We start from the raw sequence: 16482 nt of genomic DNA, 5'->3' as shown, positions 1-16482 counted from the left end.
CCCAGCAGCCTGTGTGGGCTAGACAAAGGACCTTTGTCTTTGCGGGTGTCTGCACGTGTGTCTGTGTGCCTGCGCGTGCCTCAAGGTGCACCGAGCTGGGCTCAAGTGCTGTGGCGAAGTCACCGCTGTTTGTTGTTGCTTGTGTGTGTGTGTTTGCACGTGCGTGTGTTTCCATGTACAGTGAGGGAAAAAGTATTTGATCCCCTGCTGATTTTGTACGTTTGCCCACTGACAAAGAAATTATCAGTCTATAATTTTAATGGTAGGTTTATTTGAACAATGAGAGACAGAATAACGACAAAAAAATCCAGAAAAACGCATGTCAAAAATGTTATAAATTTATTTGCATTTTAATGAGGGAAATAAGTATTTGACCCCTCTGCAAAACATGACTTAGTACTTGTTGGCAAAACCCTTGTTGGCAATCACAGAGGTCAGACGTTTCTTATAGTTGGCCACCAAGTTTGCACACATCTCAGGAGGGATTTTGTCCCACTCCTCTTTGCAGATCTTCTCCAATCATTAAGGTTTCGAGGCTGACGTTTGACAACTCGAACCTTCAGCTCCCTCCACAGATTTTCTATGGGATTAAGGTCTGGAGACTGGCTAGGCCACTCCAGGACCTTAATGTGCTTTTTCTTGAGCCACTCCTTGTTGCCTTGGCCATGTGTTTTGGGTCATTGTCATGCTGGAATACCCATCCACGACCCATTTTCAATGCCCTGGCTGAGGGATGGAGGTTCTCACCCAAGATTTGACGGTACATGGCCCCGTCCATCGTCCCTTTGATGCGGTGAAGTTGTCCTGTCCCCTTAGCAGAAAACACCCCCAAAGCATAATGTTTCCACCTCCATGTTTGACGGTGGGGATGGTGTTCTTGGGGTCATAGGCAGCATTCCTCCTCCTCCAAACACGGTGAGTTGAATTGATGCCAAAGAGCTCCATTTTGGTCTCATCTGACCAGAACACTTTCACCCAGTTGTCCTCTGAATCATTCAGATGTTCATTGACAAACTTCAGACGGGCATGTATATGTGCTTTCTTGAGCAGGGGGACCTTGCGGGCGCTGCAGGATTTCAGTCCTTCACGGCGTAGTGTGTTACCAACTGTTTTCTTGGTGACTATGGTCCCAGCTGCCTTGAGATCATTGACAAGATCCTCCCGTGAAGTTCTGGGTTGATTTTTCACCATTCTCATGATCATTGCAACTCCACGAGGTGAGATCTTGCATGGAGCCCCAGGCCGAGGGAGATTGACAGTTATTTTGTGTTTCTTCCATTTGCGAATATTCACACCAACTGTTGTCACCTTCTCACCAAGCTGCTTGGCGATGGTCTTGTAACCCATTCCAGCATTGTGTAGGTCTACAATCTTGTTCCTGACATCCTTGGAGAGCTCTTTGGTCCTAGCCATGGTGGAAAGTTTGGAATCTGATTGATTGATTTATTCTGTGAACAGGTGTCTTTTATACAGGTAAGCTGAGATTAGGAGCACTCCCTTTAAGAGTGTGCTCCTAATCTCAGCTCGTTACCTGTATAAAAGACACCTGGGAGCCAGAAATCTTTCTGATTGAGAGGGGGTCAAATACTTATTTACCTCATTAAAATGCAAATCAATTTGTAATAAAAGGACTCGAACACTTCTTTCTGTCTTCGTGTCTTTATTCAGGTTCACGTCTTTACCCACACGGCACTCTGTTATAACTCCTGTATTTGTAGCCCCCGGCTATTCACTGCTATTATAGCTTCCTCTCCCCTCTGACTCTCTGCTTCATCTACTGTAACCTCCTCCCTGCAGACTCGCTGCTACCCCTATGCAGACTCCCGCTGCTACCCCTATGTGCAGACCCTCTGGCTGTCACTATATGCAGACCCGCTGCCCACCCTCTCTGTGCAGCCCCGCTGCTGACTGCAGCCTCCTCGCTGCTTCGGGTCGGTCACCGCTGGCCAACGGTGCCGATCCTCGCTCCCCCCGTGTTCGTGGCGATCTCGCCACACCCCGCTTCGCCCTTCGTGGCCTTCCTCTGTTCCTGGTTCCCCGTCACTCCCCTTGCTCTTCCGGTTCCCCTCCTTCTATACTCAACCCCTCTGCCCCCCACGTGACCTAACTCCTCCCCCCCTGACGGCACCTCAGAAGGGCCGTTTACAACCGCATTACATCACCCTCCCCCCTAAAGAAAATCCAGCCGACCTCGGCTGAATTGCAACCTGAAAAGCAATGCGGGTGTAAAGGGCCAACACGCAAAAAGACACGAAGCATTGAAGACATTATAACAATAACACAACGCAACACAATCTAACGAAACGTGAGGGATTTCGAGCGAGTACGGGTAGCCGGGCCGTCCCGGACGGTCGGCGGCCCACCCGCCGAGCGGGAACGTGGAAGGGTTTTAGGGGCGACGGGCGCAAGTTCTTCCGTCGCCATTGGAGGCCCGCCACTGTCCCGCTCGCGTCCAGAAACATCCCGTACTCGCGTCCGCGGAGGGATAGGAAGAGCTGCAGGTCCCGTGGGTTCTGCGGCTCCGGTCGGCGTCCCACAAGCGGAAGGTCCTCCTCCCTGCGCTGTCACGGCCGGCTTGTCTGTGAAGGGTACGACAGGCGCTCTCGCAAGGTCAGCAGACACAGGCAAGGGCGAGTCGGCAGCAACAGACCCCGGCAAGGCAACTTGGGGAGATGACGCATCCGGCCGTGGGGCAATGTATGGCTTCAACCGGGACGTGTGCACGAACCAACGCCGTGCACCAACCTGAACACGCGCCGACTGTGGGTTGGGAACCTCAATGAGGCGGACCGGACCCTGCCAAGGTCGATGTAATTTAGGAGATGTACCTGGCCGCACCTGTGGGCAATGAAGCCAGGCCAGGTCCCCCTTTTTCCAGGGACACTCCCCCTTTGAACGTCGGGCACACCGCTCATTCCTGGCCTGAGCCTTGGCAGTAGCCATGCGGGCATTTTCCCTCGCCTCAGCGACACGCCGAACGTTGTCCTTAATATACTCAGGAAGAGGCTTAACAGGCCCCCTCGCACCGGTTCCCAACTGGTCATGAATCGGCGGCACGTTCTCACGGCCGTACATAAGGAAAAACGGCGAGTATCCAGTAGCCGCGTGCGGCGTCATGCGATACGCCGAAAGCACCCCAGGGATATGCAAATCCCAATCAGATTGGTTTTCCCCGACTGTATGGCACAGCATGGCGGACAGAGTCCGATTCAACCGTTCCACCATACCATCCGTTTGCGGGTGGTAGGGGGACGTCCGTATCTTTTTAGTTCCAAGAGCCGCACACACCTCCCCCAACAATTTAGACGAAAAGTTACGTCCCTGATCCGTAAGGAGCCTCTCCGGAGCCCCTTTGTCCATTACATACCCAAATAGAAAGGCGTCCGTGATAGACGCCGCTGACTGGTCAGGCAAGGGCCAGGCCATCGGCCAGCGAGAGAGGTACTCCACCCCCACCAGTAAATACTTATTCCCTTTAGCTGATGGCGGAAAGGGTCCCAAAATATCTAACGCCACCAACTCATTAACCCGAGATACTTTAATCGATTGTATCGGCGGAACATATGGATGTTTAGGCGGCTTACGGCGGGCACAATCGGGACACGCGCGAACGTGACCGACGACATCCGTCGTCATGCCGTGCCAATAATAGTCTCGTTGCAGCGTCAATAGGGTTTTCTGCACCCCCAGGTGTAAGAGTGTGTCACAGTGCAAAGATCTAATCAACTCATAGCGCAATGACGCAGGCACAACGAGACGCCAGTGTTCCTGTATCCCTTCCCTCCACATCAGTAACCCATCTCGGAGAGCAGTTTCCGAATTACCACCCGCACCGACTTCCTTACCCGCCTTCTCCGTTCGTTTCCGTAACGACACCAAAGAATCGTCCAACATTTGCTCCCGAATCCACACAGACCTTGGAAGACGCAAAATCCCGTCAGCCGGTCCCCCTTCAACCGGTCCCGGTGTAAGCGGAGGTTCGAGAACATCCACTGCCCGCGCGACAGGCTGAGGGGGGGGCTGAGCCGGTCCACACCTATGCGTCCCCGACGCACACGCACAAGGGGATTGTTGCGGCAACCTGGACAGTGCGTCCGCGTTAGCGTGACGCACACCCTTCCGATGGTGAATTTGGAAGGAGAATTCTTGCAACGTGTCCAGCCATCTCGCCAATTGTCCGGATGGCTGGTCCATCTTAAGAGCGTACTGCAAGGCCGCATGGTCCGTTCGGACAATAAACGACCGACCGTACAGATACGGTCGAAATTGGCGGAGAAAATACACAATAGCCAAAAGTTCCCTGCGAGTGACGCAGTAACGAGTTTCCGCGGGAGACAAAACCCGACTCCCGTACGCCACCACACGCTCAACACCACCTTTTGACTGGGACAACACCGCCCCAATCCCGGTGTCACTCGCATCAGTATCCAGAATGAAGGGATGTTCAAAATCCGGATAATCCAACGTCGGCGCAGTAGCCAGTAGGTCGCGCAGGCTCCGAAACGCCGCCTCCTCCGGCGGTCCCCACACAAATTTGTGCCCCTTCCCAGTAAGGAGATGCAAAGGCCTGGCGATAGTAGCGAAATTCGGAACAAACCTCCGGTAATATGAGGCGAACCCCAAAAACCGACGCACATCACCCACCGTGGCGGGGGTTGCCCAATCCCGGACACACGCAGTTTTCTCTGGATCCGTGGCCACCCCGTCCGCACTAACAATATGTCCCAAGTATCGAACGGAACGTTGCAGTAGATGACATTTCTTAGGCTTGAATTTCAAATTAGCAGAACGCATTCTGGCAAAAACGGCCTCCAACCGCAATAAATGCTCATCAAATGTGCGGCTGAAGACAATAATATCATCTAAATAAATGAGACATGTCTCCCACTGCAACCCCGTCAATACCAACTCCATCAATCTCTGAAAGGTGGCAGGGGCTGCATTCAACCCCATCGGCAGACAGTTAAATTGGAACAACCCCTGCGGCGTACGGAACGCTGTCTTTTCCCGCGAGGGCTCGTCAAGGGGAAGCTGCCAGAAGCCCGAAGAGAGATCTAGCGTTGAAAAAAACTTAGCCCCTGACAAGGCGTCCAGAGAATCGTCCATACGCGGCAGGGGATACGCATCTGCCACCGACACTTTATTTAACTTCCGAAAATCCACACAAAATCGTAATTTACCATCTTTCTTTTTAACCAACACGACAGGCGCACCCCACGGGCTATTAGACGGAGATATAATATCCGCTTTCAACATGTCTTCCACTGCCCCTCGAACGTGCTCACGCTCAGCCGGACTCATCCGACGCGAGTTCAAGCGGATAGGGGCCGCGTCCCCCGTTTCGATGTGATGAGAGAGCAGCGAGGTGCGTCCCAAGTCCAAATCGTCCGAGCTAAACACATCGGAATAGCTCGCTAATAATTTATGAATCGCACAACGCTGCTCAGCGGAAAGGGCCGAATTTTCCGCACATAATTCGGCGATCCAACGATCGTCCACCCCTCCGTCGTGTGAAACACCACCCACCAGCCCCCCGTCCGGAATGTCACTCTGAGCCGTAAACGCCGTAGTGGCGTGTGCCACAACGGTACCAGCCGGCACACACACGCTTTCAGAAGTCGCATTTAACACCTGCAAAAACGGGCGCTGATCCGGACGGACAATGGTTTGCGCCCCCACCAGTGCCAATCCGCCCGTAACAGCGGCGGACGGCGACAGCAAAATTCCACAAGCACTCTGCCGACCCGGAACCGGCTTCCGGTATCGTAGGGGAATGAGCATCTGCGAGCCAGGTGGAATATCAACTGAAACTTCCGATAACGCCTGCACCTGGGCAACCGGAGCCGGTCGCCCCCAGGTGGACTGTAAAAACGCCAATTTGCGGCCCCCTGGCAGTTCAATGCAATTTTCATTGATTCTAATTAAAATGGGCATCTTAGCCAAAAAATCCGTGCCCAACAAGCAAGGAACCGCCAGGGACCTCGAAATTAACACAACGCCCGAGGCCGAGACCCCCCCGATAGAAATATTAGCGTCCACCTGTCCCACGATGCCCATACTACCCCCGTTCGCAGCGATGCAGGAAGCGTAAGCCGGCCTCACGGCCCCCGGTGGGATGTTCAAAAGATGGAATATGACATCCGAAATAATGGTCGCGGACGCCCCGGAATCCACCAAAATACGCACGTCCACCCCTTGGATCGACCCCGGTACAGTGGACGAACCTGTAGCGGCCGCGACAACCCGCCGAGCCAACTTACGCCACTGCGTTATCGAGCGACAAGGCGCAGATACTGGCCTCCCATATTTTAGAACATCCGCGTCGCACAACAACGGCGATGAGTGAGGTGTCAGGCCTTGCCGGGTGTCTGGTGCGCACCGACTTGCCTGTGCCGGAGGGTCTTTCTTTGGGACGTCCGCGATCGAGGCCTCCTGCTGGGGCGGCCCCGGAACCCGGGCCCAGCAGTCCCTGGCATAGTGGCCCCGACGGCCGCAGCGGAAACAGTCGACGTCGGGTCGGCGCGCAGCAGGCACCCCGTCCCGACGTGGCCGCGCCGGCGGCGGAGCCCGCGGCCCCGGCTCGCTTCGAGCCGGCCACGGAGTGGAGGCGGCCGACAGCTCCTTTGGGCCGGTCGCATCCGGCACGTACACGGCCTTTGTAGGGTCCCACCCTACGGCCCCCCCATCGACGACAGGACCGCCCGTCCACGCCGTGACTTGTTTCCAGCGGCGGAGATTGAACTGGGCGTCCAAACACTTAGCCGCGGTCCGGGACGTGAGTTTCTCGTGACCGCAAGCCGGCATAGGAATGCCCAGATCCCGGGATAACTCCAACATCTTCCCCAAGATGAGAGGTTCCAGCAGGTCAGGCTCCGTCTCCGGGTAAGCGGCCATCGCGAGTTCCAGCACGGCGCCCCTGTACGCTACAGGCGACTCCTCCGGTGCGCGTTGCCGCTGCACGAAGCGGCGATGGGCGTCATCCGGTGGCTCGTACGCGTCCGCCATTTCGTCGAACACTCCACGCAATGTTTTCTTCTTCGCAGCTTTTATAGAGCGAAAAAAACGAACAGACTCATCGTCAAGGAGAGTCGGAAGCACCTCCAGCGCCTCGGCGTCCGTCCACCTTGCCGTTCGTACCGCCGCCAAAAATCGACAAGCGAACGCACTCCAATCGCCCCCGATGGAGAACTCCTTAACAGTTGTAAGGTGACGACTGCGGCTCCTTGGCCTGCTTCCGTCCGTCACCGACTCTTCCGGCGGCAAGTTCAGCAAGGCGTCGCAACGCGGTGTCTCCAAGATGGCGGACGATCTTCGTGGCGGCCCCAAGATGGCGGCTTCCCGCCTTCCGTGGTGCGCCACGCCCAAGATGGCGTCTTCACGCCGCGTGGTCGATGGCGGCGCCATCGAAGACGACCCGGGCTCCTGCCGATCACCACCATCACCTTCCAACGCCGCCCTTGGCGTGACAAGGTCACACAACTCCGTGATGACGGTTTTTAGGGTCGCCAGTTGCTCCGCCATCCGGGTCCATCTTAAATCTTCGTCCTTCAGCGCAGATGGGTCGGGCGCAGCGGCAACCTCCTCCACACCCGGGCCCTCACGGATCTCTCCCTCCGCCGAAGTGAAGCCGACCTCAGGAGGAAGATCGTCGTCGTCCGATGATGAAGCCGACGCCGGAGATGGGATATTCTTCTTCCTCAGTTGTTTCGCCATGCCGTTTCACTTCTGACTCCAGTGTAATAAAAGGACTCGAACACTTCTTTCTGTCTTCTTGTTTCTTTCGGTAAAGTCACGTAGAAGGGAAGTAATAAAATAATAAAAATAAAACATAATAAAACAATTCTCACGACGTTTCGGCTACAACGCAAGCAGCCGTCTTCAGGTGAAGAATGAGACACTACCAAACTAGGAGCTTATATATAAGCTGCATTGGGGGTTGAAGAGCGCCTTAACAAAAAGAATGTGCATGTGAAGAGGGATTTAGCATATTCATGGAAAATGCGTAGGCGTTGGGCGGGGGGGTGTCAAAGTCATATTATGCCCATGCATTATGCAGGATCAGCAGCAACCAAGGGGGTGCAGGGATTAGCAGTAACAAAGGAAAGGAATGTTAATGATATGTAGCTGCAGTTACTCAACAACCACGTAGAAAACTAAAGTATAAACTACATAAAAAACTAAAGTATAAACTGCATCGCACCATCAGTATACTTACTATACTCTATAATAAGCTGAGTTACTAACAGCAAGTAATACATTACAATTTTACCTCGTAAAAATTCTATAATATGCTTCCATCTAAACCTTATTCTCTTACATCACACGAGCATATACCGTACTATATACTGCCATAGATAAACCCAACATTAAATTATATACTGTATTGCTGTAAACCAACCTATATCTTATACATTTAATATCACACTATGTATTATTCTACACACCCTAATGTGTATCGAAATGGTTTATTACGTCCTTCCAATGATTGCTGAGCCAGAATCCATCTTCTCGGTTAAAGTTGTCTCTGTGTTTGTATATGTGGATCGCCTCATGAACGAATCTCTCATGATAGCCAGATGGCTTGCAGAGAACCTCTGTCTTGGAGAAGTCAATATCATGTGAGCCCACTGAGTTGTAACAGTGATCTGCCACGGCTGAGGTGTTAGTCCTACCGTGTTTCAGGTCAGCTTTATGTTCACGGATGCGGTCCGAGACATGTCGTTTGGTTTCCCCAATGTAACTGCTACCACAGAGGCAACTTAGTTTGTAGACGCCAGGGTACTGTATGTCTGGAACCACATCTTTTACAGACGGTACCAGATCACGGATTTTATGTACTGTGTTGAATCGGACCTGGATCTTGTGTTTAATCAGGATTTTGGAGATCTTTTTTGTGACCCCAGCAATGTAGGGTAAGGTGATGGTCTTGAAAGGCTCCTCAACAGGATCCTTCTTGATGGTTGGAGTGATGGCTTTGCGGATTGTATAGTCGGAGTAACCATTTGCCTTAAGAGCTTGGCGTACGTGTTTGAGTTCACTGGAAATGTGTTCATGGTCGGAGATGCATTGGGCTCTATGATATAGAGTCTTGATGAGGGAATTCTTCTGAGATGGATGGTGGTGGGAATCCGGTTTTAGATAAGCATCCGTGTGGGTGGCTTTCCTGTAGACAGAGTGGCTCATTGAACCATCAAGTCTCCTTTTGATTAGGACATCCAAAAAGGGTAGCTTGCCATCATTTTCGACTTCCATGGTGAATCTGATGGCTGGGTGTATGGAATTGATGTGGTCGAGAAATTGGTCTAGAGCAGGCCGGCCATGTGGCCAGATGACAAAAGTGTCGTCTACGTACCTCTTCCATAAGGTCGGGCGTAGAGTGGCAGTCTGGATGGCGTCCGTCTCAAATTTCTCCATGAAGATGTTGGCTACAACCGGAGATAGGGGGGAGCCCATTGGGGTGCCCTCAATTTGCTTGTAGAAGGTTCCATTCCAGGTGAAGTATGTATTGGTTAAGCAGTGTCTCACCAGGGGGGGTACCCCAGCATTCAGTCCTTGATGAACCAAGTCTTCAATGATTGCGATGGTGTCAGGCACAGGTACCTTGGTGAACAAGGAAACCACATCAAAACTGACAAGCAGGTCGTCTGGGGACAGGGCAATCCCCTTGATTGTCGATACCAGGTCAGTAGAGTTTAGTACTGCAGAGGTGGTTTTTCCAGTGAAAGGCCGTAGGATTTCGGACAAAAAACGAGCCAGTTTGTAAGTGGGGGAGTTGATAGTAGAGACAATGGGACGAAGAGGTGTATCTTCTTTATGTATCTTTGGCAAGCCGTACAATCTTGGTGGTCTGGCTGCAGAAGGTTTCAACGAGAACTGTTTGGTCAGATCAATTAATGCGGTTGAAGCAGAAATGATGTTGTTGGTTTTGGAGACGAGGCTGTTGGTGGGGTCTCTTTTTATTTTTGTATAGCTGCCATCACCTTACCCTACATTGCTGGGGTCACAAAAAAGATCTCCAAAATCCTGATTAAACACAAGATCCAGGTCCGATTCAACACAGTACATAAAATCCGTGATCTGGTACCGTCTGTAAAAGATGTGGTTCCAGACATACAGTACCCTGGCGTCTACAAACTAAGTTGCCTCTGTGGTAGCAGTTACATTGGGGAAACCAAACGACATGTCTCGGACCGCATCCGTGAACATAAAGCTGACCTGAAACACGGTAGGACTAACACCTCAGCCGTGGCAGATCACTGTTACAACTCAGTGGGCTCACATGATATTGACTTCTCCAAGACAGAGGTTCTCTGCAAGCCATCTGGCTATCATGAGAGATTCGTTCATGAGGCGATCCACATATACAAACACAGAGACAACTTTAACCGAGAAGATGGATTCTGGCTCAGCAATCATTGGAAGGACGTAATAAACCATTTCGATACACATTAGGGTGTGTAGAATAATACATAGTGTGATATTAAATGTATAAGATATAGGTTGGTTTACAGCAATACAGTATATAATTTAATGTTGGGTTTATCTATGGCAGTATATAGTACGGTATATGCTCGTGTGATGTAAGAGAATAAGGTTTAGATGGAAGCATATTATAGAATTTTTACGAGGTAAAATTGTAATGTATTACTTGCTGTTAGTAACTCAGCTTATTATAGAGTATAGTAAGTATACTGATGGTGCGATGCAGTTTATACTTTAGTTTTTTATGTAGTTTATACTTTAGTTTTCTACGTGGTTGTTGAGTAACTGCAGCTACATATCATTAACATTCCTTTCCTTTGTTACTGCTAATCCCTGCACCCCCTTGGTTGCTGCTGATCCTGCATAATGCATGGGCATAATATGACTTTGACACCCCCCCCGCCCAACGCCTACGCATTTTCCATGAATATGCTAAATCCCTCTTCACATGCACATTCTTTTTGTTAAGGCGCTCTTCAACCCCCAATGCAGCTTATATATAAGCTCCTAGTTTGGTAGTGTCTCATTCTTCACCTGAAGACGGCTGCTTGCGTTGTAGCCGAAACGTCGTGAGAATTGTTTTATTATGTTTTATTTTTATTATTTTATTACTTCCCTTCTACGTGACTTTACCGAAAGAAACAAGAAGATGAATCCCTGCAGTCACGAAAGCTTTAAATCGAAATTTAACCGCCTCTACGGGGAGGGTTTCCACATAACTTTGAGATCCTTCAACAAGCTCCGGGATAAGAAGGCTCAGCTAATCGAGTCTCTCACCTTTCTGAAGAGATGCCGCGACTCTAAGGTAATACCAAACGCATTTACACTAACATCTGCTGCTGTAACTTCTTCTAATGCGAAACGAATTCTGTCTAGAACTAGCTTAGCTCTTATCTCAGAGAAAATCAGACTTACGCGCACCGAACTAGATCAGTTAGACAAGACACTCTACAAATCACACTTATCTTTGAGTGTAACAATGTCCACATCGGATTGGGAACATGTGGAAAAAATGACTGCCTCTTCAGCTGCCGCTATGTCGACTAAATGTAAGGACAACTTGATTTCCAAATTCAATCGCCTCTCAAACAAGAAACCGGACCCACACATTGAAAAGCTAGATATTAACAAAGTCGTAATTAATCGCAGTAACAGTCCTATTTCTGAAGGTTTGAAATCCGTTTTAGCTAAAGGACTAAACTTTGCAGTCACACCTAGACACATACCAGTTAATGATATAATTGCTCGAGTAGATGTAGCTCTCAAGGGCTTGAGTCACATCGCTGCAGACGTAGCAAGATCCGAAATCTCTGTAACCCTCAAAAACGCTAAGATGCCAGCTAGCAACATCAGCAAAGAGGAGCGTTTTGAATTAGCTCAATTAAAAAAGAGGGATGACATTGTCATCCTCTCAGCCGACAAAGGCAATGCCACTGTCATCATGGACAAAATAGAATACAACAACAAAATTCAAGAACTACTAAACGATGGCAGCTATACAAAAATAAAAAGAGACCCCACCAACAGCCTCGTCTCCAAAACCAACAACATCATTTCTGCTTCAACCGCATTAATTGATCTGACCAAACAGTTCTCGTTGAAACCTTCTGCAGCCAGACCACCAAGATTGTACGGCTTGCCAAAGATACATAAAGAAGATACACCTCTTCGTCCCATTGTCTCTACTATCAACTCCCCCACTTACAAACTGGCTCGTTTTTTGTCCGAAATCCTACGGCCTTTCACTGGAAAAACCACCTCTGCAGTACTAAACTCTACTGACCTGGTATCGACAATCAAGGGGATTGCCCTGTCCCCAGACGACCTGCTTGTCAGTTTTGATGTGGTTTCCTTGTTCACCAAGGTACCTGTGCCTGACACCATCGCAATCATTGAAGACTTGGTTCATCAAGGACTGAATGCTGGGGTACCCCCCCTGGTGAGACACTGCTTAACCAATACATACTTCACCTGGAATGGAACCTTCTACAAGCAAATTGAGGGCACCCCAATGGGCTCCCCCCTATCTCCGGTTGTAGCCAACATCTTCATGGAGAAATTTGAGACGGACGCCATCCAGACTGCCACTCTACGCCCGACCTTATGGAAGAGGTACGTAGACGACACTTTTGTCATCTGGCCACATGGCCGGCCTGCTCTAGACCAATTTCTCGACCACATCAATTCCATACACCCAGCCATCAGATTCACCATGGAAGTCGAAAATGATGGCAAGCTACCCTTTTTGGATGTCCTAATCAAAAGGAGACTTGATGGTTCAATGAGCCACTCTGTCTACAGGAAAGCCACCCACACGGATGCTTATCTAAAACCGGATTCCCACCACCATCCATCTCAGAAGAATTCCCTCATCAAGACTCTATATCATAGAGCCCAATGCATCTCCGACCATGAACACATTTCCAGTGAACTCAAACACGTACGCCAAGCTCTTAAGGCAAATGGTTACTCCGACTATACAATCCGCAAAGCCATCACTCCAACCATCAAGAAGGATCCTGTTGAGGAGCCTTTCAAGACCATCACCTTACCCTACATTGCTGGGGTCACAAAAAAGATCTCCAAAATCCTGATTAAACACAAGATCCAGGTCCGATTCAACACAGTACATAAAATCCGTGATCTGGTACCGTCTGTAAAAGATGTGGTTCCAGACATACAGTACCCTGGCGTCTACAAACTAAGTTGCCTCTGTGGTAGCAGTTACATTGGGGAAACCAAACGACATGTCTCGGACCGCATCCGTGAACATAAAGCTGACCTGAAACACGGTAGGACTAACACCTCAGCCGTGGCAGATCACTGTTACAACTCAGTGGGCTCACATGATATTGACTTCTCCAAGACAGAGGTTCTCTGCAAGCCATCTGGCTATCATGAGAGATTCGTTCATGAGGCGATCCACATATACAAACACAGAGACAACTTTAACCGAGAAGATGGATTCTGGCTCAGCAATCATTGGAAGGACGTAATAAACCATTTCGATACACATTAGGGTGTGTAGAATAATACATAGTGTGATATTAAATGTATAAGATATAGGTTGGTTTACAGCAATACAGTATATAATTTAATGTTGGGTTTATCTATGGCAGTATATAGTACGGTATATGCTCGTGTGATGTAAGAGAATAAGGTTTAGATGGAAGCATATTATAGAATTTTTACGAGGTAAAATTGTAATGTATTACTTGCTGTTAGTAACTCAGCTTATTATAGAGTATAGTAAGTATACTGATGGTGCGATGCAGTTTATACTTTAGTTTTTTATGTAGTTTATACTTTAGTTTTCTACGTGGTTGTTGAGTAACTGCAGCTACATATCATTAACATTCCTTTCCTTTGTTACTGCTAATCCCTGCACCCCCTTGGTTGCTGCTGATCCTGCATAATGCATGGGCATAATATGACTTTGACACCCCCCCGCCCAACGCCTACGCATTTTCCATGAATATGCTAAATCCCTCTTCACATGCACATTCTTTTTGTTAAGGCGCTCTTCAACCCCCAATGCAGCTTATATATAAGCTCCTAGTTTGGTAGTGTCTCATTCTTCACCTGAAGACGGCTGCTTGCGTTGTAGCCGAAACGTCGTGAGAATTGTTTTATTATGTTTTATTTTTATTATTTTATTACTTCCCTTCTACGTGACTTTACCGAAAGAAACAAGAAGATGAATCCCTGCAGTCACGAAAGCTTTAAATCGAAACTTCTTTCTGTCTTCGTGTCTTTATTCAGGTTCACGTCTTTACCCACACGGCACTCTGTTATAACTCCTGTATTTGTAGCCCCCGGCTATTCACTGCTATTATAGCTTCCTCTCCCCTCTGACTCTCTGCTTCATCTACTGTAACCTCCTCCCTGCAGACTCGCTGCTACCCCTATGCAGACTCCCGCTGCTACCCCTATGTGCAGACCCTCTGGCTGTCACTATATGCAGACCCGCTGCCCACCCTCTCTGTGCAGCCCCGCTGCTGACTGCAGCCTCCTCGCTGCTTCGGGTCGGTCACCGCTGGCCAACGGTGCCGATCCTCGCTCCCCCCGTGTTCGTGGCGATCTCGCCACACCCCGCTTCGCCCTTCGTGGCCTTCCTCTGTTCCTGGTTCCCCGTCACTCCCCTTGCTCTTCCGGTTCCCCTCCTTCTATACTCAACCCCTCTGCCCCCCACGTGACCTAACTCCTCCCCCCCTGACGGCACCTCAGAAGGGCCGTTTACAACCGCATTACAAATTTATAACATTTTTTACATGCGTTTTTCTGGATTTTGTTGTTATTCTGTCTCTCACTGTTCAAATAAACCTACCATTAAAATTATAGACTGATCATTTCTTTGTCAGTGGGCAAACGTACAAAATCATCAAGGGATCAAATACTTTTTTCCCGCACTGTACCTGTATGTGTGTGTGATAGCCTATTGTGTAGTATGGGGAGCGGTAGTGCAGTGGCGAGCGCGCTGGGCTACGAACCCGGCAACCCGACTTTGAGTTCCGCTCACGGCCAACACCAGGGACGATTATCTGAACCGGTTCTTGGACTCCCCTAGGTCGACTCAACCTCGAATGAGTACCTTTTGCGGTGTGTAAACATCGCCACTGGGGAGACAAAGGTGGTCGGGCGTCGTCCTGGCCACCCCACCCTCTCGTGTGCTATTCCGGCCTTTGCAGGTGCTCGCTAACAGCACTTGCCCCAACAGTCTGTCAAGGCTACACGGGGGATCATTGTCTTCATCTGTGTTGTGTAGCAGCAGACACGGGGTGTGGGTGGAGAGTGAATTGTTCTCTATTAAAATCTCATCACGCCAGATCGAATCCACAACTGAACGCAGCAGCAAAACTTAGTGCCGTAACGCACGGCACTAAGTAATAATTAGTGTCGGTTGTGGAGAATGTAAGTAGCCGGATAAATAATGTCGACAGCACGAAGGCAATACGCACTTCCTTGCCTGTATCCCTCTCTCTCCTTAACACGTAAAATCAAAACAATTTATTTTCACACATCCCATCAGCCACACGGCCCTTCAGGGAGTGCATAATTCTGGTGTATAGCATTGGGTTCGTTCAACACGAGCAAAAACTCATTGACAGAGAGAGAGGGGGGGGGGGGGGTCCTTGCCAATGATCGTCTGGCCGCTGGGGCTGACCAAACCGGTGAATAATTATGCTTCAGTTGCTTTGGTTGTTGGAAGATTTACATGGCTCTCCTCTGTTAATGCGATTTGTTCGTCTTGTGTTGATACCGAAAATGATTTCAACATCAATCCTCGCTCCCAAATTCCATTTGGGAGAAACCAGCCCAAGAACGCGCACCGTGCGTGTCCTGGGTCTGCCTCCCCCCACCTCCTCCTCCTCGTCCCCCCTCCACACACCCAGGTCCTGCATTTAAAGTCGAGGGAGATAGTGGGGGAGGGCAGCCGCTGTCTGATGATGATAATGATGACCTCCGCTCCTCACCGCGTGACTCCAGCGCACACCCTAGTCTCTGTAACCCCCCGGCCTCTGTAACCCTCCGGTATTGGAGTCTGGCTCGGCCCGGCTGGGAGACCGGCGGAGGTGCCCAGTTGGCGTGCCGTGGTAGCGAGATGTTTACTCCCTTGCCTGGTATGCGGGAGGTCGTGGGTTCGATCCTGACCCTGACAGCTTTTGATTTGGGAGTTTGCGGTGTCTCTCTCCCCGCAGTCATGTAGATTTTTCTCCGGGTCCTCCAGTTTTTCCCTCCACATTTAGAATCAACATGCATTCAGAGTATTTGGCTGCTTTAAATTTCCACGTGATTATAAGCCACTTCGTTGAGCTATCATTGGTGGCCAGGTCGCTTCTGAAAAAGAGCTACATAGCTCAGTGGGCCTTACCTGGTAAAATAAAAAATTGTTTAGTTTAGTTCACCATTTGAGACGATTTAGAGCGATGCTGCTACCACCCCACTGCTCGGAGCCATGAGCATGGACATCCAGCCCCAACGGTGTCGCCCGACCCCTTC

At 49.9% G+C, this 16482-nt stretch overlaps 1 protein-coding gene across 6 annotated transcripts in view; it reads left to right on the top strand.

Annotated features, from left to right (window-relative positions):
- The window catches only part of LOC133358481 (POU domain, class 2, transcription factor 1-like), a 140548-nt gene that overhangs the window by 76422 nt on the left and 47644 nt on the right, over nt 1-16482 (top strand). The gene's annotated exons all lie outside the window — the stretch shown is intronic.

The sequence above is a fragment of the Lethenteron reissneri genome, chromosome 62, assembly GCF_015708825.2.
Source record: "Lethenteron reissneri isolate LAM-NWPU_2019-01 chromosome 62, ASM1570882v1, whole genome shotgun sequence".
In the NCBI taxonomy this organism is placed as follows: Eukaryota; Metazoa; Chordata; class Hyperoartia; order Petromyzontiformes; family Petromyzontidae; genus Lethenteron; species Lethenteron reissneri.
This window is presented reverse-complemented; position numbering and strand designations above follow the sequence as displayed.